We start from the raw sequence: 16,591 nt of genomic DNA, 5'->3' as shown, positions 1-16,591 counted from the left end.
GCTGAGATCTAATGGAAGGGAGAGCAGAGGGGACTCCATCAGCATTTTCCTCTCAGCTCCCTGTCCGCCCTGGGCCAGAGGGCTCCTTCCCCTTAGCCCTTCTGCAGGAGAGGCTGGGGGAGAGGAGCTTGAGATCAACCCTTCATTTGCTCTGCTGCCAAGGGAGCCTGCAGCTGCTTTGGGATGCCAAGCAGGGGCTGGAGCATGGTCCCCTTAAAGGCCCAGGGACAACACTGAACCAGGACAAGAAGAACTTGACTCAAGCCGAGCTCAGTTCTGCTCTGACTCTGCCTCCCCATGAAGAACCCTCCTAACCCACAGCCCCGGCGGCAGCAGCAGATCCTGCAGCCCGCTGGAGTCAGCCCGCCTCCCCCTGGAGCCAGCAAGCTCGGCTCAGAGCTCACTTACATCAAACTCAGGGAGGGTGACTGTGTATCTCAGCAGGGCTGTGCTGCTCCTGATAGCCCTGGCTCGCTCCTGCGACACCCGGGACACGACCCAGAGGTTGACATGCTGTGGGGAAAGGAAGCAGGTCAGACTCAGTGGCCAGCTGCTCCTGCTTTGCAAATGAGCCCCATGCCCCCAGCCCCAGGGGCCTGAGACATTCTGCGCAGGGGGAAATAGCTGAGTCATTGATGGCAGAGCTTTAGAAGGAGATTCTTTCCCCCAGAACGCAGCTTGTACCCTTCAGGTCACAACTTGTCAGCGTCTCCTTAGATTGGGACAATGTTCGGGGTCAGGGCTGGTCCCATCCTCCCAAAACTCCTGATTCCTGAACAGTTCACCAGAAAGACGACTGAACCCTCGGCCCTTCCCTGCTACGCAACTCCTTGGGGGGATGTAGGGAGTGACTGAGAGCACAATCCCCCCAGGAATTTCAGAGCAGATCAGAGGGAAGGGCTGATTCCCTGGGCTGCTCCTCTTTCTCTAGGAAGGAGCATGTGCCTCTTCTCTGAGAACCATCTCCCGAATCTCATGGGCTCTGTGTGTTGGAGGGGTGCGGGAAGGGTGGATTTTCAGACTCTCACTCCCCAAGACAGCCAGGAGCCCTGTGCTTAGTGCTCAGCAGAACCAGGCAGAGCTCTGGCTTGGAGTCCCAGCTCCTTCCTCTGTCCCTCAAGAAGGAAGTACCTGACACTACATTGCACTGACCTCCCCAACCAAGGACGGCCCACTGGGGACCCAGCTAGGAGGACAGAGTAGAAAATGCATCTTCCAGTCTCTCATTACCAGTCCCCCAAAGAGTTACGGTGAAATGGGGCTCACCTCCAAGATGAAGTGGAGCCTGTCTGTGTCTGGGGACTCTGCCAGCAGGTTCCCCAGCATGGCATCCAGGACCTCTGGGATGACTTTGTGCAGAGTCTGCAAAGCATGGGTCAGAGTTAGAGAACCTGGGCCTACACCTGCCACAGGATGGGAAGAGGGGTCTCTGGGAAGCACTGGGGAGACTCCCAAACACATCTCCTGGCCTCTCTCCTTCACATCCCACTGCAGGCAATTTGCAAGAATTGATGACCCCTGGACCTTTAATGCATGAGCTTAGCAGGTCTCTGCAGAGGGCCTTGTAGGCAGAAGAGTATGAAACAGCCAAGTTGCTATGGATGGAACCTGGGCTTCTGGGCCAAACACGGCTTAGGAAAGAAAGAAAGAAAGAAAGAAAGAAAGAAAGAAAGAAAGAAAGAAAGAAAGAAAGAAAGAAAGAAAGAAAGAAAGAAAGAAAGAAAGAAAGAAAGAAAGAAAGAAAGAAAAATCCCCCAGGGAGGGGTAATCTCTTCCCTGCTGGAGGGAAGGATCCAACCCTGCAGCTTGTTCCATCTCCGCTACCCCACCCCTAAATCTGGAGCTCCAGCGAATCAAGGGAGTAGGGACCAAGGACTACTCTGGAAGAGGAGGAGGATGGAGGAGGAGGAGGTACCTGGATGCCGGTGGTGTCCTTCTCCGTGCCTAGGGTGAAGACGGAGTGAAGGGCAGCTCGCAAGAGGTGGGTCTCTAGGACTGGCTCCAGGGCAGGTTTCATGGTGCTGGCAAGAGAGAGGAGCTGCTATTAGACTGTGCAGTACTGGGTGGGACTGTCGCCAACACAGACACCAAGCCACAGGGATAGAGGCACAGGCTGGCGAGAATGGAAACTGAGGCACTTCGCTAGGGAATGACAAGGCCAAGGTGTCCCAGACAGACAGTGGCAGGACAGGAATAGCTCCTGTTCCCTGGAGCCTGCTGCCCCTCCTGTACCGGAGCCCGGGAATGAGCCCCTCCCCAAGGCCCCTGTCATGTTATGGGAGTGAAAAGAAGAGCCCTGCCAGGAAAGAGTGACCCTCCCCACCCCACCATCTCTGCCAGAGGCGCCACTCTTGGGAGGTGACTTGGGAGGGACAGTGACGGTGACTCCCAGCCTTGGGCCTGAGCAGCACTGGGGTGAGGGGAGCCGGCAGGGTTGGGGGGTGGGGCTGTCTCAGTACCAGAGGTAGCCCACTGCAGCCAGGGAGTGGGCGAGGACGGCGCTGGGTGACGAGTCATCGGGAAGCTCCTCGATGAGCTCCTGTGAGACGTGAAAGAGACAAAGGAGCGTGTGAGATTCACGCCCGACTGACGCCTCCCAGTGAGGAGATGACACAGCCAGTGCCCCACATGGCCAGCAGGATCCCCCACCACCTCCCGCTCCTCCAATTCCTTCCTGCCCATCCGACTTGTCCCCCTTCTCGGATTCCTGCCCAGCTCACTCCCAATCCCCTTCTCTCCTCCTCCCTGTCAAAACTGCCCCCATTCAGCCCCATCCCGACGACTGAGCTGGGACCATGAGATTCCTTGTCCCCCACTCTCAGCTGCCCCCCAGCCCCACAATTCTCCCCCTCCCTCCAGCTACCGTATGGCGTGTCTCACTCACCACGATCCTCTTCACCACAGCCGCCTTGCAGCAGCGCGGCTCCAGCGTGTCCTCCCCTCTCTCCCGTGCAGCCAGACATGCGGGGTAGATGGCCTGAAGGAACAGGAGCTGCTGCCCCTCATCCTGTACCCACCGGGAGTGGGGTATAGCGAGAGACAACCTGTTAATGAGGGACCTTCCTGCCCCACCCACACAAGCTCCAGGGCTCAGGCCTCAATGGGGGATTGTGGGGACCTGCCTATTGTCCAAATCCCCCACCACTCCTACACAAGCAGGATCAGGAACTGGGACAGTGCCTGTGGGGGGAGATGACTTTGGCTGTTGTGGGACACCCCCATCTTGGGGGTCCCACATCATGGATGTAAAAGGGCCCCATTGGGGGTGGTGGATCAGGAGGCACAAGACCCTCAGCAGGGGGTGGGGATGCTGGTAAGGGACAGGGCAATCTTGGTTCCAGCCCAGGTGGGGAACATTTGTACCTTATCTCTGCACTGGAGCTGCTCTCGGATGACCTTGAGAGCAGCTTCATCTTTGGCCACGTCCACCCCTTCCTCGTGCTCCGAATCCAGGGGGGTCCCTGCACCAGGGAGGGAAGGACAGGGGCGTGGTGGGCAGAGCAGGATTCAAGACCCCCCTTCCCACCTCAGGCACCCAGGGCAGATCGGGCCCCAAACCTCCCTCTCAGGGATGCCTTCAGCCCCCAACAGCTTCAGAAGCCCAGAGAAGAACCCCCCCTCCACTGGCCAGGACTCCAGGGGAGGTGCCGATTACCCCGGCCCTGGAGCAGCAAGGACCAAAGTGGCAGCAGCTCTTCATGCCCCCACCCCCAGGTCCCCGTGCGGAAGGGGCAGCTGTGTGACGGCTGCTGCTGTCCGTGGGGTTCGCGGGGCTCAGGCCAGACACCTGGGCTGGGACCCCCCCCCCGTATCCCCGGGAGAGCATCTGGGCCCAGGGTGTTCACATCCCGTCCTCAGCCCTCCCGGAGCCCAGCCCGGCTCCTCACCTGGAACAAAGCAGTGGCCTCCATCGGCCTGGCTGCTGCCAGAGGCCCAGGTGCTGCCGCTGTCCCAGGCTGAGCTGCCGGTGCTGGGACAGGGACCTTCCCCCTCCTGGCCTGCAGGGGCTGGAAGGTCCTCAGAGACCGGGCAGGGCGATGCCTCCTGATGGGAACGAGGTCTGGGCTCCTGGGGCCGCTGCTGCCCACACAACAAGCCCCAGAGCCACCCTGCCCGGCGCCCCTCCTGGGATGGGTCCTGTCTGCGAAACCGCAGCCTGGGCCAGCTCCATTGGGGCCTGGTCGGGGCCTCCCCCAGCTCGGCGCCTGCGCCGGGAGCCGGGGTCCTTTTCCAGAAGGCTGGGCACCTCCGCCGTCTGGCCTGGACGGGAGCTGCTTCCCCGCCAGCAGGGATGCAGGGCTTGCTCTGCCCCTTGGGAAGACGGCAGCTGCTTCCCTCAGGCTCTGGGGCCACCTGCAGAGCCTTCCTCCACAACATCCGCAGGAGCCTGGCCATCCTGGAACCGAGCGGGGAGCAGCGGTGAGACTGGGCTCAAGGCAGCCTTTCACTCCTGGGCCTTTTCCGTCCCTCCTCCTCCCTCCTCCAACTACAGCCGCCCCGTCTGCCCGCACAGGAGTGCAGGGAGTGCCATCTACACACACGGGCAGGAGTTCATTGCATTATCCGCTCCCAACGTTTCCCCTCGTAATCCCTGCTGCTGCAATAGCCAGGAAGTCTCATCCTTTTCCAGCAATGAGGTCAGTCCCAAAGACCAACGGTTACTCTGGAGAAGCAGTCCCCTCCTGTCGTCCCAGGCCACTCTCCCGCCCAGGCTAGAGAAGGAACAGAACCCAGGAGTCCGGACTTCTCCTGGGAAATCATTCCTCACATCAAAGTCACAAAGGCCCTCGGCACAGGAAGCACAGAGCCCTCCTCGTTCCCCATTGATTTCCAGGCTCAGCAGCTCACAGGGTCTGGCTCACCTCAGAGACTCTCAGCCTGGGGAAGGGTTGGGAGGGAAGGGCTGGGAGGGGAAGGGCTGGGAAGCCCCATTGCTGGAACCTTTCCAAACACACTGGAGACGGTTCTGGAGAAGCCCCTGCCTGGCCTAAGAGTGAGGGGCTCTTGGGGGCTGTTTGTAAATGAAATCCCCCTTTGGAGATAGTCTCTCCCCCAAACAGAGAGGGGAAGACACCGAGGAACCCGAATGCCACTCACGTGCTCTCAGTGATGGTACAATGGATGGCGGATGTTCAGGATCAGCAGACGTCCCTCACCCTCCTCCTCACTCTCCAAGCCCAAGGCAGGCTGGAGAGGGTGGTGACCTCAGGAGTTACCCTGCCCAGCCAGCAGGCAGGGTAATGACACGAGGGCGATCGACTGGCTGTGAAAACAAGAGTCTGTCTGATTGCCAAGGGACGGAGAAACTCAGCCAGCAGCAGGGGGTGCAGAACACGGCCCCAGGGCGGAGGTGACAGCGCCTCCGGGATCCTGACATCCCAGCACTTTACTCACCTTCCTGGAGCCTCCCAAACCCACTGGGCTGTAGCGATGGGACCCCAACCCTACTGATGGCAAACGGGCCTCAGCTATGACCACAGGGTCACACCGAGTGTCAGAGCCATGGATGGACCCCTTCACTGACCACTGCCGCACACTCCCTCCCACAGCTGGCAATTGCAACCAGGGCCTAATGGCTCGTCCCCCTGCCTTTGAGAGAGAGTGTCACTCCTGCTTCCATTGCTGCCTCTTGATCTGTGGGACTTTGGGCAAGTTGCTCCCCCTCTCTATGGCTCTCTGGGACTCACATTCCTGAATGGGCTTTATAAAAGACAATGGTTAAAGTTTGGCCTCAACTAGTTCTTGTTTCTCGAGACTATCCATTTTAGCAAAGTTTAGAGTTCTTGACATTCAACACCTGGAAACATCCCTTTCTCCTTCGCAGATGGCCTTAACATCCCTTATCTCACCCAGGCTTCCTGCTGCCTGGAGTTAGAGAATTGACCCTGTTCCCATTGGACCTACCCAAGGTGTCACACAGCGAAGCGGTGACGGAGACAGAAAGAGAAGACAACTGTCCTGATTCCTGTTCTAACTAACAGACAACAACCCCCCAGAGACAGGGATAAGGCCCAGGAAATAAGGTGTGAACATTTTCATGGAAACCTTTTTCTGTCAGAAAATCCATTCAAATGAAACCACTTTGTTTCTTGAAATCAGAACAAGTAGGATGAAAATTCTTTGCAAAAATATCTGTTTGCAAAACAAGAGCATCTCCTGTCCATCACAGTGCATTCAACTGTCTCATCATACACAAAGGGGAGACACTATGCTCTAGAAAATTGGATGAGATGCTTCAGTCTGAGCTAAGTAGTTGCTGCTTTTCACAATTTCAAAACAATAAAATACAAATCAAATCGAATATTAGGTTATAATCTGATATGGCTCAGTGTGATAGGACACCCCCTAGTCTGCACTGCTCCGAGTGACACTCTTCAGTGGATCCCCAGCATCCACCCATGGCGAGGTAGGTGGGAGAGGATTGTTATTCATTCTTGACAGAAGGAGAAACGAAGGCTGAGAAAGGAGCAGGGACTTGTCTTAGCTGATGCAGCCAGTCAGTAGCAGAATTGCTCTCAAATGAGCTACAGACCAACAATTGTTCATAGTAATTATTCAGCAATTATTTCAGAAGAATTGGAATGTTCGAGAGGATCATGAACTGCTCCGAGACAATGAATGGAGAGCAGCATCCACATTGGTCAAACGTATAACTGATTGTGACTTATTTGCTTGGTCATAAAAGAGAACAACAAAGACCAGAGTTTCCTCCCTGTCAATAGCCCCCTCCTCAGCCAATCAAGGTTGAGACTTTGAGGGGTGGGAGGCTAAGGGATCTCATCAAATAGCCCAAAGAATGGCCCCGGTCACCACCGAGGGGATCACTCTCGGAGCACTAGTCCAGTCTCACCTCTCTGTGAGGGCCTCCCACAACCCCCCCGGACTCCGCTCCACACACAGAGCTCCTGGTGGTGGGAGGAGAACAGAGGAAAAGGACAAAGGAAGCAAGAAGAGAAAGGTAGGAAAGGTAGGAAAAAGAAGATGAAAACAAAAAGGAGAAACCCCAATGTCCCCAGTAATTCTAAGGGACAAAATCCTAGGTCGGAAATAAAATACTGCCCCCACAATCTAATGTTTTCCTTTCCTAAAAATCAGCCAGCACCTGATGGATCAGACTGAACAGGTTCCAAACCTCTCCGAGGCTCTTACCTTCTATACAGGGACGTCTGTTTTCGAGCAAATCCACTAAAAGAAAAGGAGAAAACTCCAAAGGGGGTCCTCCTTGCGCTCACGTACGTGCAAGTGAATGCTCTCTCAGTCCTCCAGGAGAGACCTCGAGAAGGAGACGTGCTGAAGCAAAGCCACAGGGATCTCCGAGGTTGCCCCTGTCCTGCACCCCTGTCCTGCCTGGCTGATGTCAAGTTCTCTCTGTGAGGTCATCGCCTCCCCACCACCTTTATCCAATAGGCTGAGGTCCTGCCAAAGGCCCTTGTGATGTCACTGCCACACCCACCACTCCCTTGTAGTGCTGATGTCCTGCCCCTGTCCAGCCACATTGGATGTTTCAGCGGCTTCCCCTGGATCACCCCACGCAATGTCACTTCCTTGTGGGGTGACACCGACTACATAGTAGAACACAGAAGTTCTTCCCCAGGCCGCAATTAGGTTTTCACAAGTTAGTTGACTTTATGGCCAGAAGGAACCATTCGAGCATTTAATCTGATCCCCTGCGTATCCTAAGGCCTCCTGTATGTCAGAAGAGCTGGGCTTTTCTTTTACTCAAACATTTTCCAGAAAGGCATCCAGTCTTTATTCGAAGAGATCAAGAGATGGAGAAGCCATCATTTCTCTTGGTACTTTGTGCCAATGACAAACCACCCTCTTACAAATCTGGGTCTTATTGTCATTATCCTTTTTCTGATTTCTGCTTCCATCCATGGGGTTTTGGCATGCCTTTCTCTGCGACATAAAAGAGCCCTTTTATACTCAACATTTTCTCTCCATGAAGTCAAGCAACTCACTTCTCATTCTTCTCTTGTATATACTAAGCAGATTGAGCTTTTTCAATGTCTCATTATAGGGCATCATCCCCATCACTCAGTTATGAATCTTTTCTGCACCGTCTCCAATTGTTTTAACATAATATTCAAAATGTGGACACAAGAACTGGATTCAACATTCCAACATCAGTCTCACCAATGCTCTTTCACTTCCCTTTCCATCCTCACTACTCTATCCAGCCAAGAATGGCTTTAACCTTTTTTAACACAGTTTCACATTGACAGCTCATGTTCAACAGCTTGTCCACTGTAACCCCAAAATCCTTTTCAGGGTCACTGCTTTCCAGCGGATTGTCCCCAATTCTGTAGGGTGCCGCCTGACTCCTTTGTTACTGGAGGTATGGGGTTGCATTTGGCTTTATTAAAACCTAATTCTTTAGTAAGTATTTTAGAAGAACTAGCCCATTAGAGAGAGAATCGTGAATTACTCCAAGACAATGAATGGAGAAAAGCGGCAAGAGCAATCAAATACATGTTTGGATACGCCCTATTTCCTTGGTCTTAAAAGAGGGTCACAAGGACCTGAGCCTCCTCCCTCACAATAGCCCCAAACTCCCCCAATCAGCATTGAGACTCTGAGAAGCAGAAAGCTGAGAGTTCTCACCAGATGTCCCGGGTCACCACCGGAGAGAGTCACTCTTAGAGCACTATTCCAGCCACATGTCTTTGGGAGGGCCTCCCGCAATGAGAGTTGGAGTGCAACCCCCCCTCCCCCCCTCCGTCCCCAACTCCACACGCACAGACAGGTACTGGTGGTGAAAGGAAAGCAGGGGAAAAGGACAAAGATGCAAGAGAAGACGAGAAAGGAGGGAGAGACAGGAAAAGGGAAAACAAAAAGGAGAAACCCCAATGTCCCCAGTAATTCTAAGGGACAAAGTCTTAGGTCGGAAATAAAATGCTGCCCCCGCAATCTAGTGTTTTCCATTCCTAAAAATCAGCCGACACCTGATGGATCAGACTGAACAGGTTCCAAACCTCTCCGAGGCTCTTACCTTCTATACAGGGACGTCTGTTTTCGATCAAAACCACTACAAGAAAAGGAGAAAACTCTGAAGAGGGTCCTCCTTGCGCTCACGAATGTGAAAGTGAATGCTCTCTCAGTCCTCTAGGAGAGACCTCGAGAAGGAGACGTGCTGAAGCAAAGCCACAGGGATCTCCGAGGTGGCCCCTGTCCTGCACCCCTGTCCTGCCTGGCGGATGTCAAGATCTCTCTGTGAGATCATCGCCTCCCTACCACCTTTGTCCAATAGGCTGAGGTCCTGCCAAAGGCCCTTGTGCTGTCACTGCCACACCCGCCACTCCCTTGCAGTGCTGATGTCCTGCCCCTGTCCAGCCACATTGGATGTTTCAGCTGCTTCCCCTGGATCACCCCACTCAATGAGCGTTCATTGTGGGCTCAAGCCGAACACAGTAAAACATCAGAGGCTTCTCCCCATGCTACACTCATTTTTTCATAAATTAGCAGACTTTATGGACAGAAGAGACAATTAGAGCGTGTCATCTGACCCCCTGCATATCACATGCTTTCTGTAGAGCATAGGAGCTAATTTTTGACTACACACGTTCCAGAAAGGCATCTAGTCTTCATAAGAAGACATCAAGAGGTGGGGAATTCCCACCACATCCCTTTCTAGTTTCTTCCTTTGGTGATTCGTCCTCACTGTTGAATATGTGTGCCCTCTTTCTAATACGAATTGGTCTCTTTTGAGTTTCCAGCCACTGGGTCTTGTTATACTTTTCTCTGATAGATTAATGAGCCCTTTAATACCCAATATTTTCTCTCCATGAAGTCACTTCAACACTTCTATGATGTCACCACCCAATCTTTTTTATAATCTAAACAGGCTGAGCTCTTTCAATAGCTCACTAGCATCTGCCAGGAAGGGAGTCCCCACAGAGGGACACCATAATCTCCCAGGGAGGGAAAAGGCTCTCACTGCCATTTCTTAACCTCATGGGGTGTTCTCCTGCTCTGCCAACCCCACCCCTTTTTCAGTATCTCCAGGTGCCTGAGGGAGCAGGAACCAGAGGTCATCCTGCAGCTGGGACAGAGATGGAGGTTGATGACCTACCTGCCCGTGGTGACCATGGTGCAGGACAGCCCTCAGGACATGCGAATGCAGCTCCAGATCTGGGAGCAGCTTCCCTTTGCTGGCACGAGACCTTGCAGGTTGCGGTGGGTGAGACAGGCACTAACTTTTGGAAACCCTCAGTGGGATCAGAGGGTAATGGTTTGTAGAAAGTGGTGTTGGAGAGCTTTACAAAAACTAGACAAGAACGGTGCATGTTCCAGGGCAGCTCCAGCCCCGGTGCTGTCAGTGAGACGTGTCCTCCCAGCCCTGCCTGACGGGTCTTTCTGTTTCAGACCCTCCTTGGAACTGCAAGAAAAGTCCAACCTGTAGAGTTGTGGTTGCAGTGATAGTTGTATGGTCTGCGTTGATTGCTGCCATCATTGCTCTGGCAGGTGAGTTCCCAGCTTCCGCCCCGCTCCCTTCCCCTCCATCTACGATCTCCGCGCATCCCATTCCCCCGTGACCTACCACACTCACTCTCTCATCCCGGCCTGTCCGGCTTCTGCCCCTGGGGCAGAGGATTCCTGGGGGATCTTCCTCCCAGACCCCTGCACCTGGGCACTCTCTGTGTCAGGACGATCTGACTGACATTAGCCCCCCCAGCCCATCTCTGAGCACTTTGGACCCAAGTCACCTTTGCCACGCGCCATGAAGCAGTCCCTGACCAGGGTGTCCAGTGGAACAGGGTGCAGTGCAACCCTGAGCCCTTTGCCTTCCCTGTGTTGCTCTGAGGTTACCAGCTTGGCCTTCCTGGATCTTCAGGTCATGCCTGTGGCCGGGCGGCAGGTGCTGCCGTGTTATTGAAATGAGCCATAGAATTAAGTCTAGACCCCTCCACCAGCGCAGTGTGGAAACCCCCCAATCGCTGAGCTTGGCCATGAAGGGTCCGTTAGCACCATTCACACCCCCGGGCTGCCCAGACAGCGTGTGCTCGTGCAGAGGGCGTCTGTTTGCGGTGAACATGAACCCTGTTGTATCCCCCCGTTGTCTGGGGCAGGGCATGCTGGGGAATGTCGGGGGTGGGATTTCTCTATTGTCCTGGGATCCGATCACTGGGCCCCAGGAGGGTTTAGCAGCTGGCAGAGGGGATTGAATCCAGGTCTGTCTGCATTAGGAATCCTCTGTGCCGATGTCATGACATCCGTGCAGTTGAATTGGTGCAAACCGCTAAAGCAGACGCACTGCACTGATGCACAAAGCAGCTTGCCTTGGTGCAGTTCGCTGCAGGAAGTTACCAGAGCGAGCCGCACTGCTCCAGCGCATCTCCAGGAGGTGTTTGCCCTGATGTCACTGCGTCACTGTGATTATACTGGTGCAGATTGCTCGGAAACAGATGGGCCCTGAATCCCAGCTCCCTGCTGTAATGGCAGGCTGCTGCAACGGGCAGCATTGGCTCTCACTGTGTAAGGTGGGAATCTGTGAGCTTAGGGTTGGTTACACAGCTGCAGGTACAGGGAGCTCTGCAGAACATGTGGCATCTGAGCTGGAGATGGATGGTGGAGACAGCCTGTGCCATCAACTGTTAGTCACTGACTTCTCTGCTCAGTTCAGTAGGGCAGGGGTGTGGGCTACCGTGCACTGGACAGTTAAATCTACAGGGTCAGACATGCCTTGTGAGTGAGGTGAACACATGCTCGCTTTCTGATCACCGCTGCCACGTTTCCTAACTCTTCCCAACTTAGAGTGTCTGTTCCTCGCTGAGCGCCAGCCACATGGGAAGGCTTGAAAACCAGCTACCGAGTTACTGTGGTGCAAACAAAAGTGACGTGCTCGAAAACATCTGGAGGGGTTTGAGTCCAACTCCTCTCAACTAGACAGGCCTTTCAAATCCTCTTTGGTGTCACTTATGGGTGACCCCACTGCTGCTCTTTCATGGCTCTGAAAGGGTTACACTGCCATGAGGGCTTCCAGAAAGTGCCTTTCTTGCTGCTGTGTTTGGGGAGAGAAAAGTCTGCAGGTAGGAGGTGAATTAAGTTCCATCATTCCTGGCCCACAGTGCAACAGGTCACTTCCCGTGGCTGTGGTTTCTGGCGCCCCCTTGTGGCTTTCATGTCCCTGAGTGAAAGTTCCCACGTTCTTCTCAGTAGTTCACCTGCTGTTTGTTGCTAGGTTGAACGTCCAGCTGTTGATCTTGTGCCTGGGGTGAAATGCTCTGAGCCGTGTCAGTCCCTCCCAGGCTGGGAGTGTCCCTGGAATCCTTCTTGCCAGGCAAATTTACAGTGACAAACATCTCCGTCCCCCTGCATCTGATTGCAGTGGACCAGCCCCAGCTGGGGGTCCCAATGGGCTTGGCAAGCCGGTCAATTGACTGCCTGTTTGGCCGCAGTCAAATGCTCCAGCGAGAGCCCTGGGGGTAGGAGGCAGCCTGCCTTTCGGATTGCGTCTTGGAGCCTCACTGGTGTTTTCCAGAACTTGGTTTCATTGTTTTGCCTTTTTTTTCTGAGCTAAAATAACTCAGTGAAGTACATTTTTTAAAAAATTATGTAGATCCGTATCTATCGAAAGCTAAACCTACTGGAGACAATGACGTCTTGCTCTTTTTTGTTCCTGGCGGGAGGTAACCAATTCTGATAAATTGGTATTTTAAAATATCTGACCACTCTTTGACAGATTTGACTGGTCAGTTGACCAATTTTTGTACCAGTCAAATGCCCAATTCTCGATGCAATTCTTACCCTCCATGTGACTGTCTCATTCTCAGCGCTGACCTCTCAGCTTTCATCAGCTGATCTGTGCCCCCCTGCTAGCCCCTCGTGCGCAGACGGCTGGATGGGATACCGAGGGAAATGCTACTATTTCTCAGAGATGGAAGGGAGCTGGACCGAGAGCCGAAGCCGCTGCTCTGCCCCGGGTGCCTCCCTGGCTGGGATCGACAGTGAGCAGGAAACAGTGAGAGACTCTCGAGTTGCCAGACACTAATCTGGGCACAGGGGTGGCTGCTGCAGCAGGACCTGGGCTCTGCCCCGTGGGGTGAGGAGCAGCTGTGAGCCCTCCCGTGCTGGGAGGCCGGAGTGAATGAACTTCCAGCCGCTGAACGCCAGCCCTGGCTGGGCCCAGGGCCCTACTGTCTGTGTGTGATCACAGGGATTGCCCATTCTCTGCTGCCCCCCTCCCCAAATAGGGAGACAGCTTCTGTCTAGGGCAGGGCTGGCTCAAGCATCTCCTGGCCTGCTGGCTGCTGGAGTGGGACTGAGAACCCAGCCAGTGCACCTGTTGTGGGGATGGGAAAGGAGCAGCCAGCTGAGGAGGCGGGGGAGGAGGGGATCCTTTCACATTGACCCCTCCCACTTCAGCTTGCCTCCCTCCCTCCTCCTGCCTTGCTGGGGTGAGCGATGGCTGCTCTGTGAGAAGAGACGTCTCTGCAGAGAGCTCAGACCCAACAGCTGCCCCCAGCTCAGGGGGACTTGGGGTGTGGGTGACTGGGAGCACCGGGATGGGGCTGCTGTGTGCTGTGGGAGGGTTAAGACTGCCCGGGGGATCTTGTGCTTTGCAAGAGGGAGGGGAAAATCCCCCCTGAAAATAAACTGAGCACCCTTCAATATGTGACTGGGATTCTCTGCAGCACAGAGCCCTGGAGGGGCGGTGGGGGGAGCACGGGAGCTGGGGCTGATACCTGCTGTCCCTCAGCTTTCTTTAAGGCGTTCCTGCTGCGCCATAAGGGTGTCTATGACCATTGGATCGGCCTCTGGAGGGAGCAGGGTCAGCCCTGGAAATAAACCAACAGCACCAAATTCAACCACCTGTGAGTCTCTCTCGCCCCTCTGGACTAATTCCCTGGGCTTGGGGATTCTGGTGTCTGAGCGGTTTGAGCTCAGGTAGATCCACCATTCAGTGCTAGTGAAACCACCAGACATGACCCTGGTCCGTTCGCGTCCTGCGTGTGTCAGAGACCGATGGGAGCCGGTGTGTCCCTGAACTCTCGGCTCCTCCCCGCAGCACGGTGCTGGGCCGGAGACAGAGCCCGCCATAGCCAGAGATGCCCTCGCAGCGCGCTGGGATTTCAGCTGGGACACTCGCTGTTCTCCCCCAGCCCTCTTCAGCAAGGTCCCTGGGGTGTCTGACCCCCCCTGGGGAAAGGAGGCAGGAGGGAGCTCAGGTTAACAGTGGCTGCTAGAGAGGGCAGCATGCCGAGCACTGCATGGCAGGTGCAGGTCCCACTGGGGATTGCAGCCGGCAGGTTTGAGTGACTTTGCTGGTGAGGCCTCTGAATCCGCAACAAGGCACCGATGTTAAGGGAGCCTGCGGTTCACAGGTGCTGGACGCCTGGGGCTCCCACGGGAACGGGGTACAGTAGTGATGGCTGCCCAGCCACCGCCCTGCGATGGGTTTCAGTGGGCTCCAAGTGTGATCACAAAACCAGCGCTGCTTGAGCCCGGAGCAGGGTTTGAACCCCGGAATTCAGCACTAGAAGCATGAGCCTCTGCCATAGGAGCGAAAGAATCCACTTCTTTAACTGAACCCCCCCCCTCCGATTGATAAAGCTCTTATGGAGGCCAGCCATTAGAGGAGGATGGAGACCCCCCACTTCCCTGGTCTGGGTTACTTCAGTACTTTGAAAAGTCAGGCTCTTATGGCGCTGGGTCAGGGCTCCCCAATGGACAGTCCCCATTCTGCTGTATTGGACCCAACCTTTGGATCCCACCTGCTTCCAGCCTGACTGGGTCTGAATAGCCACCAGACACTGTCCCAAGTTTGGGCCTCTGTGGCCCTCTCCTGGGGTACAGACTCCATGTCCTGAGCTCTGCTCCTGAGGGGCTGGGAGAGTAGCTGCTCCGCACTCAGGCGTGCACTGTGGAGAACGGCTCCCCTGGCTGGGACTGATGTGAAATGCCTGGCCTCTGCCTGACTGCAGCTCCCTGGCTTCTGTGTTGCAGGTTTCAGATAAGAGGAAGAGGTGACTGCGCGTATCTGAACCACGAGAAAGGGGTCAGCAGCTCACGGTGCTACATGGGAAGAGGGTGGATCTGTAGGAAACTTGAGGTGTATGTGATGGGAAAAGAGACTGCATTGGAAGGGGGCTCGAAATGGGACTCCTAGACGTGACACTGATCCAACTCACACCTACTTGAACGAGCCAAGTCCCCGTTCGTCAGCCTGGCCAGGATCTCAAATTCAGGCAGCGGGGCCCGCAAGCAATAAGTGTGTCTCATTTAAACTGTGGATTCTTCGTATGTGCCTTCTGCTTTTGAACCTTTAAACTCAGGGTCACATTAGGAGCCACAAGGACTCCAAGATCTCTTTCTGGAGTGGTAACAGCTAATTTAGATCCCATTGTTTTGAATATTTTTTGTATTTTTGTATTTTTTCCCCAAAACCACCTCTATTGACCCCTCAGTCTGGGACAGGTCCTCAGATTTGTCACGTAAAAAGAATGGCTGATGTGTGGGAATCTCCCACACCTTTGCAGTGTTGACCTGAATTTTATGGGCTAATGTGTTTACCGCTCAGCACTGATCTGATCAGAAGATAATTTAGGTTCTTGTCCCAGTTCAGGCTATAGGGATAGAGAACACAGAGAGTTCAATATTGTGAGAGGACCCTCCAGGTGTGTGGCAAGGACACTTATACTGAGGACAAAACCAACTTGTTAAGATCTTTATTAAAATAAAAGAAAGAAGCATAAATGCTACAAAACACAGAGTCACAAAGAAGTAATACAATTCTATGACCCCTGGTGGTAACATTTCTATTCTAAAAGACTACTAAAGCTAGCATATTCACACCCATCCCTGAAGACCTGGTAGTAGGAGACAGAGGATCAGTCTTGTCTCTGGCATGTCTGAGGAACTAATGGTCCAGGCTTCCCAAATTGGTAGGGCTTAGGTTCAAGTGTTGAGTGGCTAGGATATATTGTGAAACTGAGGTGATAGCTTGATAGAAGATAAGAAAATGTGACCCCTTTGTATGGTTGTTTGCCATCTTATAGGGTCCCGGTACTGCCCGCTGTCAGAATCTAGGCCCAACCTACCATGCCCAAATCTTATTTCCTCAACCCCATAAATCTGCAGGTACACTTACTCTATAGGTTAACATGTTATGCCATATACTCATACGAATCGATTATCTCATTCCCGAAACCGTTAACCCTGACCTAACTCATGACTTCCATGTTCTGCAGTGTGCCTTGCAGTTACCGGTCTGCTCCAGACTTAAGGTTAGCAGATTCAAGTTTTTTGTTCAGTTCCCCAAAGCTAAGGGGGGCAACTGGTATGCCATTTATCTATGCCAAAGTTTACAAACACTTATACTAACTTACTCTAGCTAATCGTACAGGATACAGGCCTGAAGGTTATTTGCATTACAGCCAACTATTATGAATAACCATGAATAACCCTTATGAATAGCATAAACTGGAATTCCACATAAACAAAACCCCAGAAAATACTATGATTAATTAATAATAGGATATGATAACAAAATAATATGAATCAAACCAAAGAAAACATATTACGCAATATGGCAAGCTAGCAAACTGACCTTATGGGCTACAGCAATGAAAACCCATGCAAAGAATATATT

At 53.7% G+C, this 16,591-nt stretch overlaps 1 protein-coding gene and 1 pseudogene across 5 annotated transcripts in view; both read left to right on the top strand.

The window, feature by feature from the left end:
• LOC140897983 (C-type lectin domain family 2 member D2-like) overlaps positions 1 to 15,166 on the top strand; it is a 41,458-nt pseudogene extending 26,292 nt beyond the window's left edge.
• Positions 1 to 16,591, top strand: part of LOC140898275 (butyrophilin-like protein 2) — a 1,102,357-nt gene that overhangs the window by 871,334 nt on the left and 214,432 nt on the right. The window lies entirely within an intron of this gene.

The sequence above is a fragment of the Lepidochelys kempii genome, chromosome 14 (assembly GCF_965140265.1).
Source record: "Lepidochelys kempii isolate rLepKem1 chromosome 14, rLepKem1.hap2, whole genome shotgun sequence".
In the NCBI taxonomy this organism is placed as follows: Eukaryota; Metazoa; Chordata; order Testudines; family Cheloniidae; genus Lepidochelys; species Lepidochelys kempii.
The sequence above is the reverse complement of the archived record's forward strand: the minus strand, read 5'-3'. Positions and strand labels throughout refer to the sequence as shown.